Source organism: Rattus rattus, chromosome 6 (assembly GCF_011064425.1).
Source record: "Rattus rattus isolate New Zealand chromosome 6, Rrattus_CSIRO_v1, whole genome shotgun sequence".
In the NCBI taxonomy this organism is placed as follows: domain Eukaryota; kingdom Metazoa; phylum Chordata; class Mammalia; order Rodentia; family Muridae; genus Rattus; species Rattus rattus.
This window is the reverse complement of record NC_046159.1, coordinates 145,634,850-145,657,521: the sequence shown is the minus strand read 5'-3', so window position 1 is coordinate 145,657,521 and position 22,672 is coordinate 145,634,850. Positions and strand designations below refer to the sequence as shown.

General features: G+C 39.1%; 1 protein-coding gene across 1 annotated transcript in view; it reads right to left on the bottom strand.

Moving 5' to 3' along the window:
* Positions 1-22,672, bottom strand: part of Cacna2d1 (calcium voltage-gated channel auxiliary subunit alpha2delta 1) — a 530,523-nt gene that overhangs the window by 297,107 nt on the left and 210,744 nt on the right. The window lies entirely within an intron of this gene.

Sequence of the window (22,672 nt, the reverse complement as noted above, 5' to 3'; positions counted from 1 at the left end):
GGAGCAGAATTCTATTTGGTTATCAGTGTCACTAAGTCACTTGCGAAGGCACTGGGGACATCCATGTTTGCATTACAGGGGAAGAGAGAGACAGTGAGGCAACTGGTGTATAGTGTGACAGTTGGTTCATATGATGTACAAGAGAAAACAAAAGAGGCGATTACTGGGAAAATGTCCAATTGTGTGGCATTCACAAATGTTTGCATTTATCTACATATGAAGAAAATATCAGAAATACATATTTATGTATAAAGCTTTAACATTTTGCCCATGAGCACAGACATATATCAAAGCCTTATTTATCTACACCAAACCTTGTGTTAACACCTAAACACATGGTTTTTGATTGCTGTTTCTGAGAAACCAGTTGCTGAAGAAACCAGTATGTTACATAGAAGAGTTTCGGTTCTGTAAATGGAAGGCTACTGCTGAGACTAACCTGGGACTAGTGTATACGTCTGGAACTAAGTCCTCGCTTTTTCCAGCCTTCTCCTGAGCATGCTACCTCCACGAACACAGGGATTACTATTTCCTAGGGACCATAAATTCTATGATAAAAGCACTCACCTAATGGTATTTAGTCTTTGAAAAGCAGTCATTCATTTTATGTTGTTTTACATTTATCTTTTAGTATCAGTTTAATACCGATGAAATTAGCTTAATGAATGAATAAGACAGGGAAATGATATTTTCCTATTGTGAGCTTGTTTTTGTTACTTATTGAATGTGTTTATTTTACATTAATTCTTCAAGTAATTTTCATGTTTATAACATCGTAGAGTTATGCTCCATTATAGTGCCTGTGAAGGGAAATAGTAGTAAATAACTCAGCGTACATAAAGCAATCACTAACTCAAAGCTTCCTAAGGGAATCAACAAGAGAAAACAATAATGGATCCACTGGTCACTATTATGCTTAGCTGCATAATTACCCAGAGATTCCATCCTTAATATTTATGGTGATATTAATGACACAATTGAAAATACCACCCTTAGTGAACCAAATAACTGTACTACTTCCCCAATAGGAAATGTTAATTATATCTACAAAAAAAATACGCTTTTAATAAAGAGATTACAAGGTTTCTGTGATGCCACAAGGGTGTGTTGAATATTGTTCGAACTCTGCCACCTGATAAATAGATATCAAGGGTTATATGAAAGTATTAGAAATTCTACACTAAGATAGTAAGACTCATAAAATATACTCAGATTTAAAAAATCTTAAAGCAAATATGTGTATATATCCCACATAAACATAAAACACACACATACACACACACACACGATTCAAGTAAAATATAGTAGAGACCATTTTTAGAAAAAAACAAGAAGACACTACAAGTGGTGAATAATTTCAGAGTTCCTCGGATCTTGGACCTCAACAAGGATCAATTTCTTTTAGCATTAAGAGCAGTTCCAATTTATTTCTTCATCTTATAGACCTTAAGAGTAATCTGCCCCTGAGCTATTCCAGGGCTCCAGATGAATTTAATAAATAGAATCCAGAGACACTGGAGAAAAGGCAGAAGTCGAATATGAGAAGATAAATCTGTTATTTTCTGCAGGCCCCAAGTCTCCAAGGAATGCGAGCTCATAAGTGAGCAAGCACATCCCTGATGCTGTAGGACATGCTCTACTCTGCTTCAGGCTGGAGCGTCAGCGATGCTGTGGTTATAATCATCAAACTCATTAATATTTAATCCCTGAAACCTTCCACTTATCATGTCCTTCCTATTGACTTTTACAACACAAAGCTCTTCTTGACTTCTGATCACAGTTAAGGGCCCTTGACCACACTGTGAGATTCTAGCAGGAAAATCATGTTAATTTGTGTCATTCTGCTATGAGCAACCCATCTCCCACTTAATGGTGATTTCAATTTCAAAAATCATCACACTGGAACAAAATATGAAAGCCTAAATTACGGTAGTGAATTTATACTGAGTATAAAATAATAGTTCAAAGAAAAACACCTCAAAGAACGTTAAAGATACCAAGGCCATGTCAATGTATCATGTTTTACTGACCACAAGGAGCAGTTTGTGGGGAGCGAGAGACTCAGGTGTGGCATGCCTAGTGCATGCTGGGATTTGCATTAAACTCTTTAAACCTGGCAACATCTTTTTAGATACAGAAGAGCCTGATCGTCTGACAAATAACATGTTAAAATTTTAATTAACCTTTCAGCACATTCTCCGTTCCCTTTATTCCTCCTGTCCAAACGAAACAATGGGTTTCAGCAGTCTAGAAGAATAGGGAGCGTGAAATAGTACTGAAACAAACGTTTTTATTTTGTACTTTAGTCCATTTAAGGCAAGAGCCTTAAAACTGAGCTTCGTAAAAGCAGAAAGGGAACACATTTTAAAAGTGAGTTGTATGAAAGAACATAATCTAGGAAGTCCAGTCGATAAGAATGTAGTCACGTAATGCTCAGAGTCTTGCATCGGGAGCAAGGAGCTGGTCTTTGGGAAACAAGATTGCTGAGAACTAATTTGAGTGACAAAGAAGAAGGCAAAGGAGAGGGATCTGAGTGAAGCAGCAGGGGCAACAAAGGACAAAGGGGAAGTGAGGTGTGCTAAGAATTGTAAAACTGAGGTACCAAGTCCGACTCTCTGGACTCAGAAGTGGGACTCCGTGTATAGGTGGGAAACTTTCCTTGCTGTGATGAACTACCCTAACTTCTCTGCCTCCCAATGCGTCTAATGGCACGGGTTGTTTTTTAACAACCCTGTCAGGGAGAACACAGTCATTCCCTAGTTTATGATGACTCCCAGGCCAGCTGCCTCAGTTCCTCACTCTTCATGCTCTGCCTACTGCGCATGCTCCGCCTACTGCACGTGCTCTATGGTGTGAGCTGGAAGGAGGCAGAGATTGGGAATCCATCAGCTGTTGAGGCCCATGCTTGGCTGAAGGGCATCATAGGCACTTACCAGTGCCTACAGCATGAGCCTGTCTTCCCTTGCAAGGTTGATGAAATGACTTATAACTAGCCTTATCCTCAGCCAGGAAGGCTCTAATGGACTGATTTTCACCCGCTCTACAGGTGACTTGGCCAGAAACAGAAGACCACAAAGATTAGAACTTGATACAAGGTACGTTATTTAGGAGATGATGACTCCAACTGATATTGGGGAACCTCCAGAGAAGTTCCAGGTTCCTATGAGCAAGCGGCAGGGTTGCAAGAGAAACAAGACAGTTGGTAAAGAGATAACACATGTAGAGGAGTATGGGAGGGGGGAAAAGGGTGGCACATGACCAACTCAGAAGGACCCATGGCACAGGATGAGGCTGAGAGACCTAAGCGAGAAACAGGAGGTTAAGCAGAGGACCAGGTTCCAAGGTGAAACACATCAATCTGGTCAGCTGCAGCTGCTTGGAGTCCTTGCTGGTCCTGCAGTCCTGCCGCATTCCTTTCTGCACTTAGGAGATCCCCTTTCAAAGTGTGCTAATCGCTCCTCTTCCACAGTAGCCGTTAATTAGCATTGCTCATGATCAGATGCTGTTCTCCTGGTCTTGATGCCTCCCCATACATCTCATACCCAATCATGTAAAGCAAAGACTGAGAAACCCCTACATGCAGTTTTTTTCCTTTAAAAACCCTAGACTCCCTAGTAGCTCACCTAACCCACTGCTTCAGGGAAGGTTTACATCCTGAGTTCGAATAAACCCTCGTGTGAATTACATTAGAGTCCAGTCCTGGTGGTCTTTAGGCTCTCCCAGTCTGGGCATTACAAGGCTTTTTGGGCTCTTTTAGACAAGCACAAACTTTTTCACACTCTAAAATGCATGTAATTCGAAATAAGTTTAACTTCAGGTATTACATATCCCGGCCTCTGAAACCTCTGCCAATACATTTTAGTATTATAATCAGATAGAAGCTGCCTTCTGACATCTAGAATGCTCCTACTCCTGAGCCTCATGCTTCTTTTCCCTGGCTAGGCCAGGGGTCTTTCAGCATTCCTCTTTGCCAGGTTGTTATAATTTTATGAGGCTTTCTGTCAGTCAAGTAGAAGCTCTCGCTCTCCACCCTACTCTCCTACTTCAGTGACACCGTGGAACACCCACAGGAGAGCAGAGAAGAGCTGAATGGGAATGAAGAAATTTAAAACATGTGCGTGTTAAAGAATAACTGGAAACCCATTCCCCGGGGTCATTTTGTAGACTTTAAATCGTCTAAAGAAGACTGACTGAGGACGCCCTCTACATCTAGCAGCATTTAAGATATGTTCATTCCTATACACTGTAGACCGTTCAGAGAGACACCAGATGATAGGACTGCAGATAGATGAGGGAGGGGCTAGAGGAAAGCAGGCCGAGGGCCTTGATATGTGCTGATAGGATGTGGGTAGGGAAACAGCTATGTGTGCTGTGGCCATACAGAGTTTGTTTTAAAGGCCAAGCATGAGACACATCAACCAATGACCTTGCACTGACCTGTTAGACCAGGGCTTCTCAGGCATGAGCTCCTCTCTGTGACATGGTGGGTAGAGTAAAGACTGGTAGACTAGTCATTTTGAGTTCTACAGTAACAATGTTAGAGAACTCTTGGTTTTGTCTAGACCCTTCTGATGTAAAGGAATCAGGCAGCAGGTAATAAAGAAGAGAAAAGTGAAACAGAGTAACAAAACCATGCTGAGGGACAAATGATGATGACTGTCTCCCATCCTGGGATCAGTTCCTCACCACTTCCAGCAAACCACCAATTAATATGTTCAGAGCTCTTACTATGAATTGAGCTTAGAACTTCAATGTCAAAGAAATGCAATGAGAATTCAATGCCACCATATATCTGAAAGAGCTTTGCAAAATTTAGATAAATATGTAGGCTCACCATTATCCAGAATTCAAATTATTTTGATGTTTTATAAAATTAGAATGTGTGTCTTTTAGTTTAAGTATTCCAACTATATTTATTTAAACAACATAAAATAAAAAGTTTTAACGTCAAATAAAAATTTCCTAACATTAAAAGGGCACTTACTTTTTGTTTAACATAAATTATGAAAAGTAGTTTTTAAATAAGAAATTGAGATTAAAAAAAAAAAAAAGAAGGAGTTACTCAGGTAAGGCCATGCCTAAAGAAGGCTTACTCTAGGCTGATGCCATTTCAATGATATGCAAAATATTGCAGATACAGGGCTAATTAGAGTCTTCTACATTTCAAACTAACATTCCAGGAATGTTTAGAACAAAGGAACACATCAATGTATTCAGTTTGATCATATTTTCCTTTTTACTGCACAAGAAACTTGGTGTGAGAAATATTTTACATTTAAAAGATCAAACGATTTGCAAGTCCGTCTCCAGGTGCGAAGAGTGAGGAGAAGGTGTCAGCAGCCAATTAACCTTCATACACAACACCCCTTTCCTTCTCAACCAGAAGGCTGGATTTCCTCCTCCATATGCTCAAGATCTGGGCTACTTTTATGGTGACTTGTCAAATTCAAATATAAGGGATCCTAAACCCTCAAGATGATAACGGGTAGTGACAGTAGATCAAAGGAAACGATTGCTTAAATGTTTACATCTTTAATCTAAATTTATCAAGTTATATCCCCATGATGCTATGAAACAATGATACAAGGAAAGCCTACAAGTGATTAATCAAAGTTTATAAACATTAGCATATGGAATGTGCTTTTTGAATGTCAAGTAAAAGATTAACAAACAAAAAACAAAACAAGCTATTGGCTTGTTATTTCTTGGAAATTGCTTAGGGAATAACACAAAAGAGATATCAGACCTCGGTAAATATAAGGTTGGAAAAAGCTCCAAGAGTTTTCTTCTTATAAAAGAGAGTATCTTACACACTTAAATGATTTAATTTGTTCTGAAGCTGTTGTAATATGAAGGTCTGGAGTGTACATTGTAAACGCATCACTTGTGACAAGTCCTGCCTGTGTTGTACATGTTGAAGGCACATACTGTAACATGTAAACTGTGATAAGACCAGCCAATGTTGTAGATATGACAAGCTGATGCACTGTTTAGAATTTGGTGATGGTGGAAAACTGAAATGTGGATGTGCAGGCAAATTATCTTGGCCTGTTTTTATTCCCTCAATAACTATTCAATGTCCACCTCTGTGCCTGACCTCACCTTTCTGTGGCCATTTCCAAATCCTTTTGTGATATATTAACCAGTTGCTAGCTTTCACCTACCCAAACTCTAAGGATGTCATCATCAGAGGGGCTCTCCTAGCACAGACATCCATTTGTCTCCACCCCTGCTACCCAATGGTTCTACCAAATATTTTTTAAGTGCTCTGATTTATGCTTTTCTTTTGTTTCGTAACTATAAAAACGTCATGAAACTGTTTCCATATTGAAACATGGTATTTATGGCCATCTAAATCTGTACTTCTGTGCACAACTGCTCAGAGTTAGTTAAAGAATAAACTGTCTTTTATCTCTCTTGAGGTGTGAGCTATATATTTTGTTAACAGTATACATTGTAGGATGACTAAATTGAGCTAATTAGCATACGCATCCCTATTTTTGTGGTTAAAAACAATCATTCTCGGCACTGTACAAAGACACGATATTTAGAAAAGTTGATCTTCAGAATGTAAGTTTGCCAGAAAGACACAGACATTCGATTAAACTCAAATTTTAGATAATGAATTTTATTAGTGTATACTAAGGAAGATGTTGTTTATCTGAATTCAAATATAAGTGACCATGTAATATTTTCTGTGCCAAAGCTTATAATTCTACATTATGTAAAACTATGTATATGTATGTAATTATTTGTGATAATTTTCAAGTTTTATGGCCGAAATGGACAGGATATTTTATCACTTAACAATCCCTTTCAAATTAAATGATCTCCAAAGAGTCAGTACTACTGTTAGAGACTCAGCCAGCCTATAGAAAATTTAACTATCCAGAAAGGTCAACATTCCCCCCTTTTTTGTGCATAGCTGTTATAACTGTTTGGCCAAAGTTATTTTATATCTCAATGGGACTTTTGTGGATAAAGCACTATCAGGCACCTTTCAGCTAATTCCGACTTTCAAGTGGGTCAAATAAACACTGAGATAATTATATCATTCTTTTAACAGCAGCTTACCAGTTTCTGCTGACTTGAGTACATTAAAATGAAACTTGACTGTGGTATTCATCTCACTGGTAATCCTGGTGATTTCCTTGTTCTGGGAGGCCAGCTAGTTTCATATTTAGGCTCCAGCTTACAAGCCCTCTAACTTCACATACCGGGTCTTGGAAATGCCTTTCTGAGCACAGCCACTGGTGATGGCAGATGAAAGGCTGAGCCTTGGCAGAGTCTAAACAGTCAGGGCTCTGACTCCTCAGGAATGTTCTTCCTTTTCAAGTTTTGGTCGCTACCAGTTGTTTTGATGAGATAACAAGAAGCCAAGATTCCTCAGGGATTCAGCACTGTCTAAGATTAAATCTGGAATACTTACTTGTAAACCAAAGGCAAATTTTGTGCTCTTGGAGCAAAGGACAAAGCCACTATTATACAGGGCAATTAAGGTAAATATTTCAGCAATGATTATTTGAATAAAACATCTTAGAAAAAAGAAAAAGATGTTACAGAGTCTGTAACTTTAAGCATTATAGTTAGACTTAAGCTTCCTGACAGACTGGGAGAAATGTGGAACTATAATCAGTAGCATCATTTTTCTTATATGATGAAAAAAGGATGCATGAAATTTCTCTTCTTGAGCAATATGTTCCTTCATGTACTCAAAGCCTGAACCATGGTGAGGAACAACATGTAGTGTAGACAGGGGTTGGCCCAGCAACTGCTGCTCTCCATGCATGTCATCCATAGTCAGCAATGTGACTAGATAAGGTGGGAAGCCCATCACAGGCAGGAACAGTGAAGAACAATGGAGAAACGCCATCTGCTAGATCAGGTGACTGTCCCATCTGTCCAGTTTGTTTCCCTTCATTTAGTCCTATCTCAGTGATGGTGACTGGTTGTTTGGAAGAGAAAAAGTCATAGATACTAAAGATCCTGACCTGTCACAAGAATGAACAGAGCTTGTTAATACTAATTATATGAAAATATATATGGAAAATACACATTTTAAACATTGCTTTCTGAAACTTATCAGCATGAGTTTGAGAATGGGCTAAAACATAGTGTAGGAAGATAACAAGAAGTAACTTGAGGCAATGTAGCCCACCTTCTCTGGATGGCCCACTAAATTCCACCCCAGTATATCTTGCTGGTTACTGCCTTTGTATATTCTCAACATAAAACAGCCCAGGAATGAAGGAAGTCCTCATAGCAATAGGGACATATGCCATCTCATGCAGAATCTATCTCAAACTTGGTTGTGGAAATATTTAATCTCAATCAGGGTTTCTACCCAATTTTAACAATTCAGTTCCTGAATAAAAGGCATATGACACTTATATTTATAATGAGTTTTGATCAGCACTACAGCCAGGCAGATGTCTACCCTCTCTGCTATTTGTATCTATTTCCCCATCATTAAACCCATTTTATAATATGCCATGTTTCATCTTTGCAGCTCTTAACTCTAATTGGCTAGCCCTCCTGACCATATTTTTATGATTCACCTACTCCATGAGGGTTTATTGCTCTCTCCATCTTCTCTCTCTGCTCGAGGTTCTCATCAGAAGCCACTTATCTCTCTCCTGCCCAGCTATAGGCTGTAGGAATCTTTATTCACCAATCAGGAAGAACTTGGGGGGGTGTTTTACATAGGGTCACTTGGATAAGTCACTTGGATACATGTAGACTGTCTCTCATTTCTGGGGGCAACATGGCCTTGGGGGCCAGTGTTTAGCTCTACAATACAGGCAAAAGATCAAACCTCAACAAAACTTAACAATGTACAATATGAAAACCCGAAATCAAGGCAGGTAAAGAGAATGGCCAGAGAGTAACAAAAATGAAACTTGAGCCCCAATCTACTTATTATTTGACTTCCTGAGCCAAATTAGCTTCCATTTTCCAGTTACATGTGTAGTAGTAGTAACTTCATGTGCTAAAATTTGAGGTGTCATTTTCCTGATAAACAAAAGGAACACCCTTAGGTTGAAAACATTAGCTTCTGAAAATTCCACTTCCCCTTTTTCTATACACAATGCTGCCTGCTGCAGGCTAAGGCTGTATGAGTTAGCAGAGTGGCTCCCTAGCATCAAGGAGACCTGAGTCCTACACACCTTATTTTTTTGAGCGTTTCTCACTGGACCTGGATCTCACCAGTTGGCAAGACACTTTGGTCACTGAGCAGTTGGGGTTTGCCTACTTCTGCTAGCTCCTAGTTCTTGGTTCTGGGTTTAGATGAATTCTCACTACCCAGGCTTTTCTGTGAGTCCTGGGGGTCTGGACCACTGTTCAGCTAATGATTTACTCACAGAGTCAGTACCACCTGTTAGACTGTTAGAAAGAAAATTACTAACTCCATTTGGAACAATGCATGAATCTGTCTATCATTAAAGAGTTGGTGCTAACACACAAGATCAAAAACACTAATTACATGCCAGACTGTAACAGTCTAATACATAACGACATGATTTTAAAATATACTTAAAAAGTGTTGGTCTGCTCTGGACCAGCTTAGTATTTCATGTTTCTGCTTGGGTTCAGTAATCCTTGTACACAAACTTACACAGAGGCCATCACTGCTGACTTAATTACTTTGTTGACTTCCCTCTACCCTTGGTTTCTATTTACTTGGCTTACCTGGTTTCCTAGCAGGAGGCCCTTTGTTACCAAACTGCCTGGTCACAAATAAAGTCCCAGGAGAGCATGACAGCAATAAAACCAAAGGTCTGCTACAGAACCCTCTTTCCCAAGGGACAGAATGGAAAACCATTTGTAAGCAATTGGGTGATCATTGCTCTCTAACTTGCAGTGTCATCAAGGTACATTTTCAGTCTATATGCCTTGACCTCCCTCCTGTTACCGAGGATTCCCAATATAAACTAGTTACATCTCTTAAAACATATATAAATTATAAGAACATAGTATTGAACTTTTACAAAAAGGGACAATGAGAGTTCATCATCAAATAAAAACCAGCCTATTAACGATTCGCAATGTTTGGTTGTTCGTTTTGTTTGTGGGGGCAAGATTAAAACTGAAGGTTGAGTCCATTTCTTCTTCCACAATTAAAACATGCTGGGTTTTTCCCTCGAAAAGCTCTGTTTAAATGTACTATACCAATGCCTCGGTGGCACATACCATAAATCCAGCACCTGGGTAATGAATGAGAATGATCTAGAGTTAAAGGACTGCCTGGTTATCTCAAGAAATTAGACTCAGACTGAATATGCGGCAGAGTTAGAAACTATCAAATCAAATCGGTCAGCGACTAAGTAAACACATTATAATGTACTATAGAAGCTGGTAAATTTCAGTTTCTACACTACTTAGGGAATAGCATTAACATAAGAAAGCACTCTCTCCATCAAACAGCATAATAGGCTTTTGATACACATATAGAATCAAAATATTGTGATGAATTAAAATTGTGCAATGCTAGCCTTGAATTTTGCCTTTGCTGAGGGATTTCAAAGCTACTGGAAGCTGGGAGTCCTTGGCACGCTCAGCCTCAGCTCTAGGTTAGAAGACAATTGAAGCTCTTCAGTCTCCGTACACAAAGCTTTCCGAAGGGCTTGAAGATGCTTTTGTACCTAGACCTTGGCTTTTATCTTAGCAGCTTGTTCCCTGAGTCACAAAGCATGACTCAAGACAATTCATACTCATCAATGAAATATCCTTGACATTCTGAGTTCTAAGAAAAGAAGCATCAACAAGAAGGCCACTAAGCCCTCTGCCAGAGATTCTGGTGATGTGCCTTTCCAAACCTTTCCTTCTATGCAAGCCGATATGAAAATGGCACTGTGGTGGAGATGGTGCAGGACTGACATTGTATCTGTCTAAATTGGATCTAATTATCCATATCTTCTTCCAGAGCCATTCTCTGACAAACCAAACAAACCAAACAAAACCCAAAGACTTCTGAAATCAAGGCTGTTGAATTAATAAAATTACATTATGAATTTCAGACAAAACTGTAAAGTAAAAAGTACTTCTGGAGAGCCTCGGGATCAACATCTCTGATAATAAAAGAAGAGAAACATTGATATTTTCTGTCAGGATATTTCATTTCCCTTCTGGCTAAGGAAATAAGATCATGTCAACTCAAATATACAATTTGGTCACTTTCACTTAGCAGAAGGACCATAAAAATAATTTAGCAGTAAAGCCATCAAACATACATTTTGACGTAATGCAGCCACGTTCAGTAATCTATTCTCTCCACAGAGTAACTAATTTTTTATCAAGAGTATTATCCCTTCAGATTAAGAACCAAATCCCTTCAGAGCAAAAACACCACAGAATTTTAAATACGAGTATGGAAACCTTAGATTTATTATAATTTCCTGGTTGTGGGCTATCAGAACATGGAATTCTAATCTCATAAGAGTAGTAAAGGTGTTGAATTCTTCCAGGGCATTTCAAGAGCCTGAAATAACTGCCCTGAATATCTATATCTAACGGTACATATTAATAAAGAGCAAGACTAGGTTATGAGGGCTGGTAGCTCAGTGAAAAAGGGATTTTCGATCAAGTATGAGGATGTGAGCTACAACCTTTAACATCCCCATACAATGGGAACAGCAGCAAATAGTCACAACCCCACGTTAATTGGGGGAAAGAGAGAGAGATGGATGGGTCCCTGGAGCTCTCTAGTTGTCAAGACAACCCAGTTGATCAAAAGCTTAAGATTCCATAAAGAGACCCTTTCTCTACATACAAGGTGGGAAGAGACTGAGAAAGACATAAAAATCAACCTCTCATGCTCACGTGCTTTTGCACACATGTGTGTCCTCTCCCCCATGTACACATAGTCAATCATATACATAAGCACATACAAAAACACATACAAAAACTTACTGGAATGGATTCTGAGGACGTACTGCTTTTGTTATTTTGTTCGTTGATCTTTCATGTGTCCATATTGCTAAAAAGTTTGAAAATGCACCCCCCTCCCCCCAAAAAAGGTAGCTGTGAATGTGGTCTGACACAAATTGCTTTCTTTATGCAATGTCATGTCACAGTATTATAACTGGGCACTCTAGGCAGAACATTTAATCAGTCTTCCTTATCAATATACTTAATGAGAAAAAAATCTACTAGAATCATTTAATATGAAGAACAAAATTAACACAATAAGAAACTCAACAATCAAGGTACTATCATAAAGTATTGATAAAGTATTTGGAATTTCAAAACTATATCAATTTCAAGAAAAACAAAGCCACACCTGTGTTAAAGGACTGAAAGCCTGAGTGACTGATAGAACTTGGTGCCAAAGAGAGCTGGCTTATGGGAGACACAGGGCTAAACTATCTCAAACAATCTGTAGCTCCCCTGACAGTTTTCCATTTCTCACTCCTACATTGAACCTAATGTCCCTTGAACTTTTAGAGAAAATCTTTAGAACATACTAACTTTAAAGGTTTCTGTCCTCCACCAGCACCCAAGGTAAGAATGCATCAGAAAGCATCTGAAACCTACAACAAAGTTTTCTCTGCTTAGCTGGAACTTGCCTGACCTGCTGCTTCACCTACGTGTTTGGCAAGAGAGCAAGAGAGTGCCTTAACTTATTGAATCCTCTGTTCTGTAACTAATAAAATCTAACAGAATATTTCCAGGTGGAGCATGTTATTTATGACAGTTTGAATCCATGTTCCAAGGCCATATTTCCTGATATTTGACTCAAGAATCAACTATCTCTTAATTCTTTCCAGGGAGAACCTGCAGGAGCCACTGACAAACTATAATCCAGAATCCTCTGGTGATTATGGTTGCAGAAAACAAGGAAAGTCTTAGTGACACCAATATATCATAGTAGCATAGTAAGTTCCATGAAGTATGCAGACTGGAAAAACATGCAGGTATACTGATTTTATCCAGAACAAATAAGCTTTCGTGACAATGTCTTCATTGTGTTTCCTAAGCAGTAACAGGAACCTATGGCGCTTGTGTGTACATTGCAAGAGGAACACATGGCAAAAGCATCAGAGAGAGACATAAATACTCACTGCCCATACAAAGGAGATGATCTAAATTAGAGCGATTACAAGTTTTCTATTGTAGTTGTTGTTGCTATTGTTGTTGTTGTTTTAAAACTTTCCCAAGCCTCGTCTTGCACTCACTGTGTTCTAGTGGAAGTCTGCACCAGGTATGGACCCTCCTGTCTCTACCCTGTGTGCTTCAGAATTGCAGGATTGATGGAAAAAGCCAAAGTTCATGTAAACTTTAGGTTTGGTTCTGTTTTGATAGAAAGTGTCTCCTTTATGTAACCTTGGTTGTCCTTACACATAGACCAGGTTGGCCTACAGCTTCCCAGCACTGTATCTTCTGAGCCCAAGTGCCTATCACCAACCCAAATGACTCCATAATTACGTCCATATGAAGTGAGGGTAGTGAGAAGGAAATATCATTTGGTATTTGAAACTTAACAGATGATCAAGACTCTGGGAGAGAAGTAATAGGAGCAACAGATCATCTGGAATGTCTACAGGCAAATGAGACAGGACAGGGGAACAGGCAGAATGCAATGCTGTAAATGAGTCAAGAGCTCAGAAAAGAGTCCAGGTGGGATTAGACCTGAAATCAGGTAACTATGTGGGGTGAAAACATAGGCTCTCAAGAGGAGAGGAAGGGCGGTACCCCGAAACTAGACAAGCGCTGTGATGACAGATATTGGAAAGAAGACTGGCAAAGGGTTAGGTAGTAGCAACAGAAATGCCCAGAAAGTGGGGTTCTGGACACCAAGAGAAATAAAGCATCCAAAGGAAGAGAAATTTTAAGTTTGTACAAAGACCAAGTATGAAATTAAACAGGAAAGGCTGATTTGGTTTTGGGAAGTGAGGTACAAAGCACACACAATATGAAGCTTGGGCAAATGGCTGCCCTATATGGAAAGAGAAAGACGAAACCAAAAGGGGGTGGGCTTCATTTTTCAATTGAATTCTGCAGCATAAGAAGACAGAGGGAGAACCACAAAGCAGAAGGGTGTGTGGTGTTTGTTATTGTTTGTTTGTGTGTCTTTTTTGTTTGTTTGTATGTCTTTGTTGTTTGCTTTTTGTTTGTTTTCTAATGTTAAAAAGACTCAGTTGTTTTTTGATGAAAACTTTGAAAAAGGTATCAATGGTCAACAGGGCGTGGTGGTGCACACCTTTAATCTCAGCATTCTGGAGACAGAGGCAAGGGCATCTGTAAGTTCCAGGCCAGTCAGGTCTAAGAACAGAGTCCCAGGACAGCCAAGGCTATGGAAAGAAATCCTGTGTCAAAAAAACAAAAAAAAACAAAAACAAAAACATGAAAGAAAGAGAGAGAGAGAGAGAGAGAGAGAGAGAGAGAAAAAGAAGGAAGGAAGGAAGGAGGGAGGGAGGGAGGAGGGAGGAGGAGGAAGGAAGGAAGGAAGGAAGAAAAGAAAGAAAGAAAAGAAAAAAGAAAGAAAGAAAAAGAAAGAAAAGAAAGAAAGAAAGAAAGATGGAAGGAAGGAAGGAAGGAAGGAAGGAAGGAAGGAAGGAAGAAAGGGTTTTACTGAAAGACAGAAATATATCCACTCATCAGGCTGCATCATATGGTTGAAGGATTACAATAAATTGCAAGAATGAACTTTAAAAGATTCCACTTTGATAGGGACAGTTGGTCACTCACCTAAATTTCTATAAAATTACTATCACGTTATCAACTCCAGTAGCAAAGCCTAGTTGCATACTTTAAAGCAACTGTAGAGGAGCATTGTATTAGACTATCACACACTTCTTTCTCAACTTATAAATCTAACCATGACATCCCTAAATGTCTGTTTAGAGAAATCTTTTGAGATGAATTTCTGTTTGCTCTGTCTCCTCAGCATCAACTGGATTATTTTTAGTATCTTTCCATTATGCTGGGGAGTATGTTTCTGCTTAAAACAATTTGCTAAGTCCTCAGTCACCATCATCCACTCTTTTGGGTTGCATTCTACGTCCAAAACTGAACCCCAGAATCTGCACAAAGGACCTGCACTTCATACTTGACCACTTTACTTAAAAGCTAAAGATTTCCTGGTAGCATCAACTCTTCAGGGAGAAAGGTTTCAGAACATGTATTTAACTCCTGGAAGAGCCAGCCTCTCTTTCCCATAGCAATATTAGCAAAGCCATTAACATATCTTTAATTCCACTAAATTGAATCCACTCCAGCATCTAATGTTATTTATCCTCGATACAAAATTATCTCTGGGAATAGAGTTATTGTTCCAGAACTCAGTCCTTAAAGAACTCCAGTAAATGAGCGTGTGCATTCTCCTACTTCCTAGGACATGAAGGAGAACATGCTCCTAACTTACGATTATACCTTCAAAGTTTTTCAAGGTGGTAGGCACATGCACATAGCTTGCCGAGCTTAATTTATAACAAATTTTGGAAGCTGCAGATAAATAGATCAAGAGTAAGCTCAATGGTTAGCCTCAATATGATAATATAGGCTGAGAGCTGACAAAACTTCTTTTGATGCATTCACTTCTTGAAAGTCACGTGATTGTCTCATAAGGATATCCCCATGAGACCAAGGGGCATGGGAAGGACAAGGATGAAGGGAGAGATAAAGGCTACTTGCAAAGCATGTCTTCTCTCATAGGGAGAAAGCTTAAATAAACACGGATGAGTTGTTGCCTTTGGGTTCTTTGTGACACAGACTAGGTACTGACTTGCAATCCTTGTGTGATGAAACTAGTTAGGATTTGGGGTAGTGTCTGTCGTTCGATCCATGTCTGCAAAGTATTCACTGTGTCTCCCGCTTAAAGAAATTCCAATGAGGCAAGTAGCAATGTCAGGAGTGGATGCTGGCAAGTGCTTAACAGGGCTAGTTCCCAGGAAGGGGTTGTGCCTACCTGCTTGAGATTATCTCAGACTAACTTGGAGTTTCTTAAAATATTTCTATGGGAGACAAATGGCGATCATAGGAGCAGAGGGGCAATGACCGAACTGCTCAAGGACGCAGTCGTATTGATGAGCACAACAGAGCCAAGATCTTAAAGAAACAGATATTTCGAGAGAATATTATTTTGCCAAAGCTGCAGAGCGAGTTAGTGTCAGATGCAAAATTTATGTAGATTTGTATAACTCTAAGCCCAGTGCTTCATAGCAGCTGCAGGTAAATAAATACATTCCAGCATATAAAAGTGCAGTTTAACAAAATTTTTCATAATCTCTTCAGTAAAATTGACAGTAAACTTTACAAGTAAAAACAGATATCCCAATAGTGCAAGTTATTATTTTTTTAATAAAAATATATGCAGGATATCATCTGTCATGCATTGCACTAAACTACCTCTGTGTTGTGTTAGCCAACTTTCTTGGCTCTGAAAGTTTACATTTTAGTAGTAAAAAATATGCATTGAAAAGCATACAGGCATTAGGAAGTCATAGAGTATAGCAAATCTAATATTGGTCAATCAAAACCATACAGGAATCTCAGGGATGAGCAAAGGAATGAGAGGAATGAAACAATATCCTTTTGAGAGAATATCAGTGATTTCTTTACTCTGGGATGTTTATTCCGCATGAACCAACCATTAGACGATAGCAAACTTAGAAAGTATTATTTGGGCCAGACTACAAAGCACCAAGTATACCTTGAATACAACCACTGATGACTTTTTGTTCATGAGTTTGTGTATGTGTGCATGTGTGTTTGCAACTGTGCAGGTACAGGTGTGTGTGTGCTGGTACTCATGTGGGCAAACCTATGGCCAACCAAAGTTACCATCAATCATCTTACTTGATTACATTCTCTCCTTATTCACTGAGGTGACAGGTCTCAGCTTAACTCAGAGCTTGCTTGTAAGGCTCGTCTAGCTTACCTCTTGATCTGGCAAGCCTTTGATTCAGCCTTCTGAGTGCAGGAATGATAAGCAGCCACCACACCAGCCTAACATGTCCTGAGTGTGTAGAATCTATATCTAGGTCTTCGAGTTTGCATTGGCAAATAGTTTATGCTGTGAGGCATCTCTCCAATCCCTAGCTGAAGGCTTTTAATCAATGAAGTGAAAAAATAAAGGTTTTGGAGGTAATTCTTCAGACTATGAATTATATGTAATTTGTAGCCATTTATAATGTGCATACAGGTGCCTTGTCTTTTTCTCTTTGGTCCAAATTTTAATATAGTAAATCTTCAATTCCACACAAATAACTAGTCCACAAAAAATTAAGAAAATATAGTTTATGTAATAAAATATTTGACTTAAAGATTCCCATTTGACAGCTGTAATTTTGGCACTATCAGGATGAAGTAATTGACTCCTTAAATATTAAAGAAGGGGAGGGAGATGGGAGGGCAGGATCAGGCATTAGAAGGGACAGGAGAGAAGTACAGAGGGTCAGAAAATCAAAGAGATATAGATAGCAATGGGGGATGGGGAACTGGGGGTAGCCATTAGAAAGTCCCAGAGGTCAGGGAAGCAAGAGGCCCTCCCCAGGACCCAACAGAAATGACTTCAGCCAGAACAGGTAATAAAGGGGAGGGAACCTGTAGAGATCACTTCCAGTAACTAGGCAAGGCCCCAAGTTGAGGTATGGAGCCACTCGCCCATGTCAAAAATTTTAACCCAGAAATGTTCCAGTCCAAAGGAAAGACAGGGACAAAAATTGGAACAGAGAAAGGCCACCTAGAGACTGCCCCACCTAGGGATCAATCCCATTTGTAGACACCAAATCTACACATTATTGATGATGTCAAGAAGCACTTGCTGACAGGAACCTGGTATGGCTGTTCCCCGAGAGGTCCTAACAGCACTTGACCAATACAGATGCAGATACTCACAGCCAATCATCAGAATGAGCCCAGGAACCCCAATGGAAGAGTTAGGGGAAGGACTGAAGAAGCCAAAGGGGATTGCAACCCCATAGGAAGAACAATATCAACCAACTGGACACCCAGAGCTCCCAGGGACTACACCACCAACCAAAGAGTACACATGGAGGGAGTCATGGCTTCAGATACTTATGTAACAGAGATTTGCCTTATCTAGCATCAAAAAGAGGGGAGGCCCTTGGTTCTGTGGAGGCTTGAGGTCCCAGTGTAGGGGGATGCTAGAGCAGTGAAGCAGGAGTGGGCAGGGGAGCACTCTCATAGAGGCAAGGGGGAAGGTGGGAGGAAGATGGGATGGGGGTTCGTGGAGGGGTAGCTGGGAAGGAGGATATCATTTGAAATGTAAATGAATACAATTATTAATAAAAAATCAACGAGGATGATTCTGGGTACTTGCTGTTGCTGGAACTTTTAAACTCTGGCAGCAGTGTAAGAAAATACAGTAACTGACTTATTTCTACAATCTCAATATCAGAACACGGAGAGAGCAACATGATTATGAGTACCACAGAGCCTAGTCGTCCTGTACCAATCCACAGTGAGGTACAGCTTTCTAACTTCTTTCCATCTTGTTGGGTGGATGGAAAGGGAAGGAAAGAATCTTTGGACACAACCCCCCTGTAATATCTAAATGTTTATTGTCCTGGGCCATGCAGCAGTAGTGTCTTAATGAGGACCATTCACTATCTTCTAAATTGGACTTTAATGGAAGTAACAAAATGTGCGGTCAGAGTGGTCATCCAGAAATGTTATAAAGAGTAACGGCAATATTTGGGGCCAGATAATAAGTATTTAAAGGAACTCCCTGTCCTTTTCAGTGTAAGAATCAAGATATGAGCTATGACCCAGGCTAAGCGGTAATTTAATACCCAGAGTTTTCACAAATTTCTCTGTTGTCTTATTCTTTCATCACAAGCACATATGCTTAGATAAAAGCTCCAAAAGTCAGTCTACCTCTTTTCATTACATAGTTTCCTTTCTTGATGCTAGGGAACATTAATTTTGCACTCTGCCTCTTTTCAATCTATCTCTACGATGGGGCAGATTCTTAAGAAGCATCAAATAAACAGTAATTACATAAGGGTTTGTACATAGCAATAATGCGACCAAAAATTACATCTGCAAGCTAAACAACCAGAGGGAGAAATTAAGAAAGGCAAAATTGAATCACAGACTGAAATTATTTTGATGATCCATCAAATTCATTTATTCAGTCATGAAGACAGCAAGTCATCCTCCAATTTTGAAGCACAAAAATTTGTCTTTTCATATCCAGCATGGAGAGCAAGTTATCACAGAGAATACTGTTTGTCTTTTAGCATTAAAATCAAAATAAGCATAGTATGTTTTCTCATTGCACTAAACATCCATGCTATGATTGAAAGGATGACGTAATTCCATGAAATGAATAGGGACAGATTAAATAATATACAGTGCCCATTTACTCACACAAACACAAATTTTTGAATGTTATAATGTTAAAGGAACAACTTGATATATGGCTTAGTAAAATGCTTCTGACAATTACAGAATTAAAGTTATATTGGAGTACTAAATTAGCCTGATTGACTCGATAACATTCAACTCCACCAGAAAATTTTTCCTCTTCTAATTTATTTTCCCCATGCAGCAGAATCTAAAATGGTTCGGCGAAATGTTTTATTTACTGGCCAATTTGTAGAAATCTCCGCTCAGCCTACACAGTAACAAGCTGGCACTAATAAGCCATACATAAAGATCCTAGTTATTAAAATACAAATTAGGCACCCCTTATGTTTATACATGTGTAAGTACAATTAATATTGCAGGCTTAGTTGGAAACAAAATTGCTTTAGTTAACCAGCCGTTGCAATGCAATCAAATGAGATCTCAGAAGCAATTGGAAAAGATCTGTTTGGTGGAAATAATAGAAACTATTTCATGTGGAACAATTAGTTTACCGAGCTTGTGCCCCACCTCCCCCCCACCTCCACCCACCTGCCCTTAATCAAATGATTTGTCCATCTTAAGTGACACGATATGCCTCCTTTACCACCCATAAGTTGCATGGAGACCTGTCAGACACAGCTGGAAGACGTGGCTTATTTACAAATATTGGTTTGAACTTGTAAATGCACGAACACATAAATTTTAATCTAGTTAGAGTGTGTGCCCTCTGTTCCCTCCCTAGTTATTAGCAGCACAAGCCAAACAACAGAGCCGTCTGGCCAGTGGGTCCCTTGATTGCGTATTCATGTGGGGATGAAATGGAGCAGAGGGAGAGCGTGAATTACAGGAGCCCCTTCTTGTTGCCAGCATTTACTGCTCTGCCTTTTGTTCTTGCTGTTGATGTGATTTTCTCCATTTTATGCAGCAGGGGGATGTTAATCAAGTTTTGCCTAAGTAATATTAATGAAACTTGCCAACTTATACTTGAGGGAAGAGGCAGAATATTATATTTCCTTTTGAAATGTTAATGCAGCTTTTAGGAGACCCTGTCTTCTAAATCGCCTTAGTGTTAAATTGCTAGATATCTACTTCACTGGTAAAAATGGTCAAATGCCTTAAGTGACAGAAGAATTCTAACGTGTAAAAGGAGGACATTTTGGAATGCTCTAGTTAAACCCACATTAAACATTTTCAAGTGTTTGCTTAAAACAGTGACAAGACTTGAAACTGTTTTGGGTGCTTTATTGAAGCAGAGATCTGCTGCTGATTACATTTAACCACTAGCCAATTGGAATGTTATTCTTGACTTAAAGAACTGATTTAGTGTGATACATCTATAAATGATAGAACTATCTACCTTCCGGAAAGAAAAAAAAAGATGGGAAGAGAGTGTTCTACTTTACTGCTTTTTAATCATTGGAATCTAAAACCTTAGCGAGTTTAGTTCACGTTGTATTTTCCAAGCATAGAAATCCTCACAATTTTAATGTTGTATCCCATCGAGGCCTCCCAAGGAGGAGGCTGCTGTGTAGAGTCTTAGCTAAAATGTACAGACAGGAAGTAGACCAACCCTCAAGCATGGACAGATGGGTGCCCTGAGAACAGAAGGCACTGTCCTCCATGAAGCATGTGCAGGAGAAATGAATCCACAGGATCTGACTTGTTTTCCCTTTAAGAATCTCTTAATGATAATATGGTATAAATATATCCGAAATGCACAATAGCTCCACGGGAACTTAAGAAGAATTCTTCACCTAGTGAGTATTATTTGGCAGGAACATCTAATCCTGGGGTAAACAATTTATTTTCTATCCATTTAAAATTTAGAAGTGGCTTTTGTATCATTGTGAACACGTTTGTTATCCTGAATGAAATTTCCTCACAGTCACTATGGTATGTAATAGAAGTAACAATTCGATCTATAAAAAGAATTGACATCTCACAAAGAAGAGCAGGGCACCTCATCAATCAACTGCTGTCATGTTGGAAATGACTAAAATAGGCAAACTGTTAGAGCGCCTTCCAATTGATGATATCGTAGCTGCATAAAGTATGCATGAGGCAACCTGTTGAATTGCTGTGGTGATGCGTGGTCACCTACCGCTTCTCTAAAGAGAAATAAGAAGGATTGCTAAAATGGCCACAAATGACCACTTAGCATCAATGAGCCCAGTGCCCAACAGTTCATAACATACTTGGGAAAGAAATCTTCTGTCACAGTGTTACTGTCTAAATACAGCAACAATGGTAAAGAAGGCGTTAGGTTAAGCTTATGCCAATCCTTTATTTTCTGAACAAGGACCTAAAATATTAAATGATTTAATTAAATGAATTTTTCCCAAAGAGAAAATGTTTAGTGTCTCTGTTACATAGGAAGACTGTGAAATGCAGATGGTGTTAGGAGCTCTGCTGATTACCCAAGATTCAATACAATCACCAGCAATTGTACTAAAACAATACCACACAGATATAATCTAGTTTTATGTTCATGATGTGCCACATATCACCTTTAAATGATAAAGAAGCAGAAAGAAAACTTTCCATCCTTATAAATCATCCAGGGTATGTGAGTCACTTGCTTCAGGCTATATTGAAGAAACACAATTTTAAGATCATTTCCCTTCTCTGGAAGGAATTAACTGCATGCTAAACCCCTCATTCCAAAAGCTCACGTTTGTCAGTGTTCAAGGTGCTTGTGATTTTTACTTGTTCAACATTTTTTCATATATTACAGGTGACAAACTGACCTTTATTAACCTTACCATGACAAACAACTATGGGCAAATCCAATATCTAATAAGTTCCAACAATCCAGTCAATATGATCAATTTACCGAGAAAAGTCAAACAAGATGGCAGGTAAATAGGGTCACTACTTAATCGATTGTTTGATACAGGTTAGTAAATAAATAAGAAGGATCAGAAACGTCAAGCACGGAAGCTCATAAAAAAATCACCATGTTATTTAAATTAGCTTTCTTCCATATAAAATGAACAAGGGAAGAAATGAACACAAAATGGTGGCATTCCTTCTGAGCCCTAGAGATGCACAAGTTTCTGAACTTTAAACCTGACACCTTTTAAAATAAGATCTCAGGAAGCATCATTAACTGGCCTTTACATTCTAGTCCTTGCTGAAATAGCATCGATTGGCTGGGGGAAGGTTACACATCAGAAATCAGTTGTCTGGAGTTCAGTTTAGAGACTGAAAGCATCTCCATTACAAAGGTAGGCATGAAGTGTGTTACAGAAAACGTTTAGGTGACAATCTGAGATCTACTTTCCTTCACTGGCTATTCTATTAGATGGCGAATGAAAAGCTCACCATCACAGGAAGGGTTTCTGCAGTGTTGTATAAT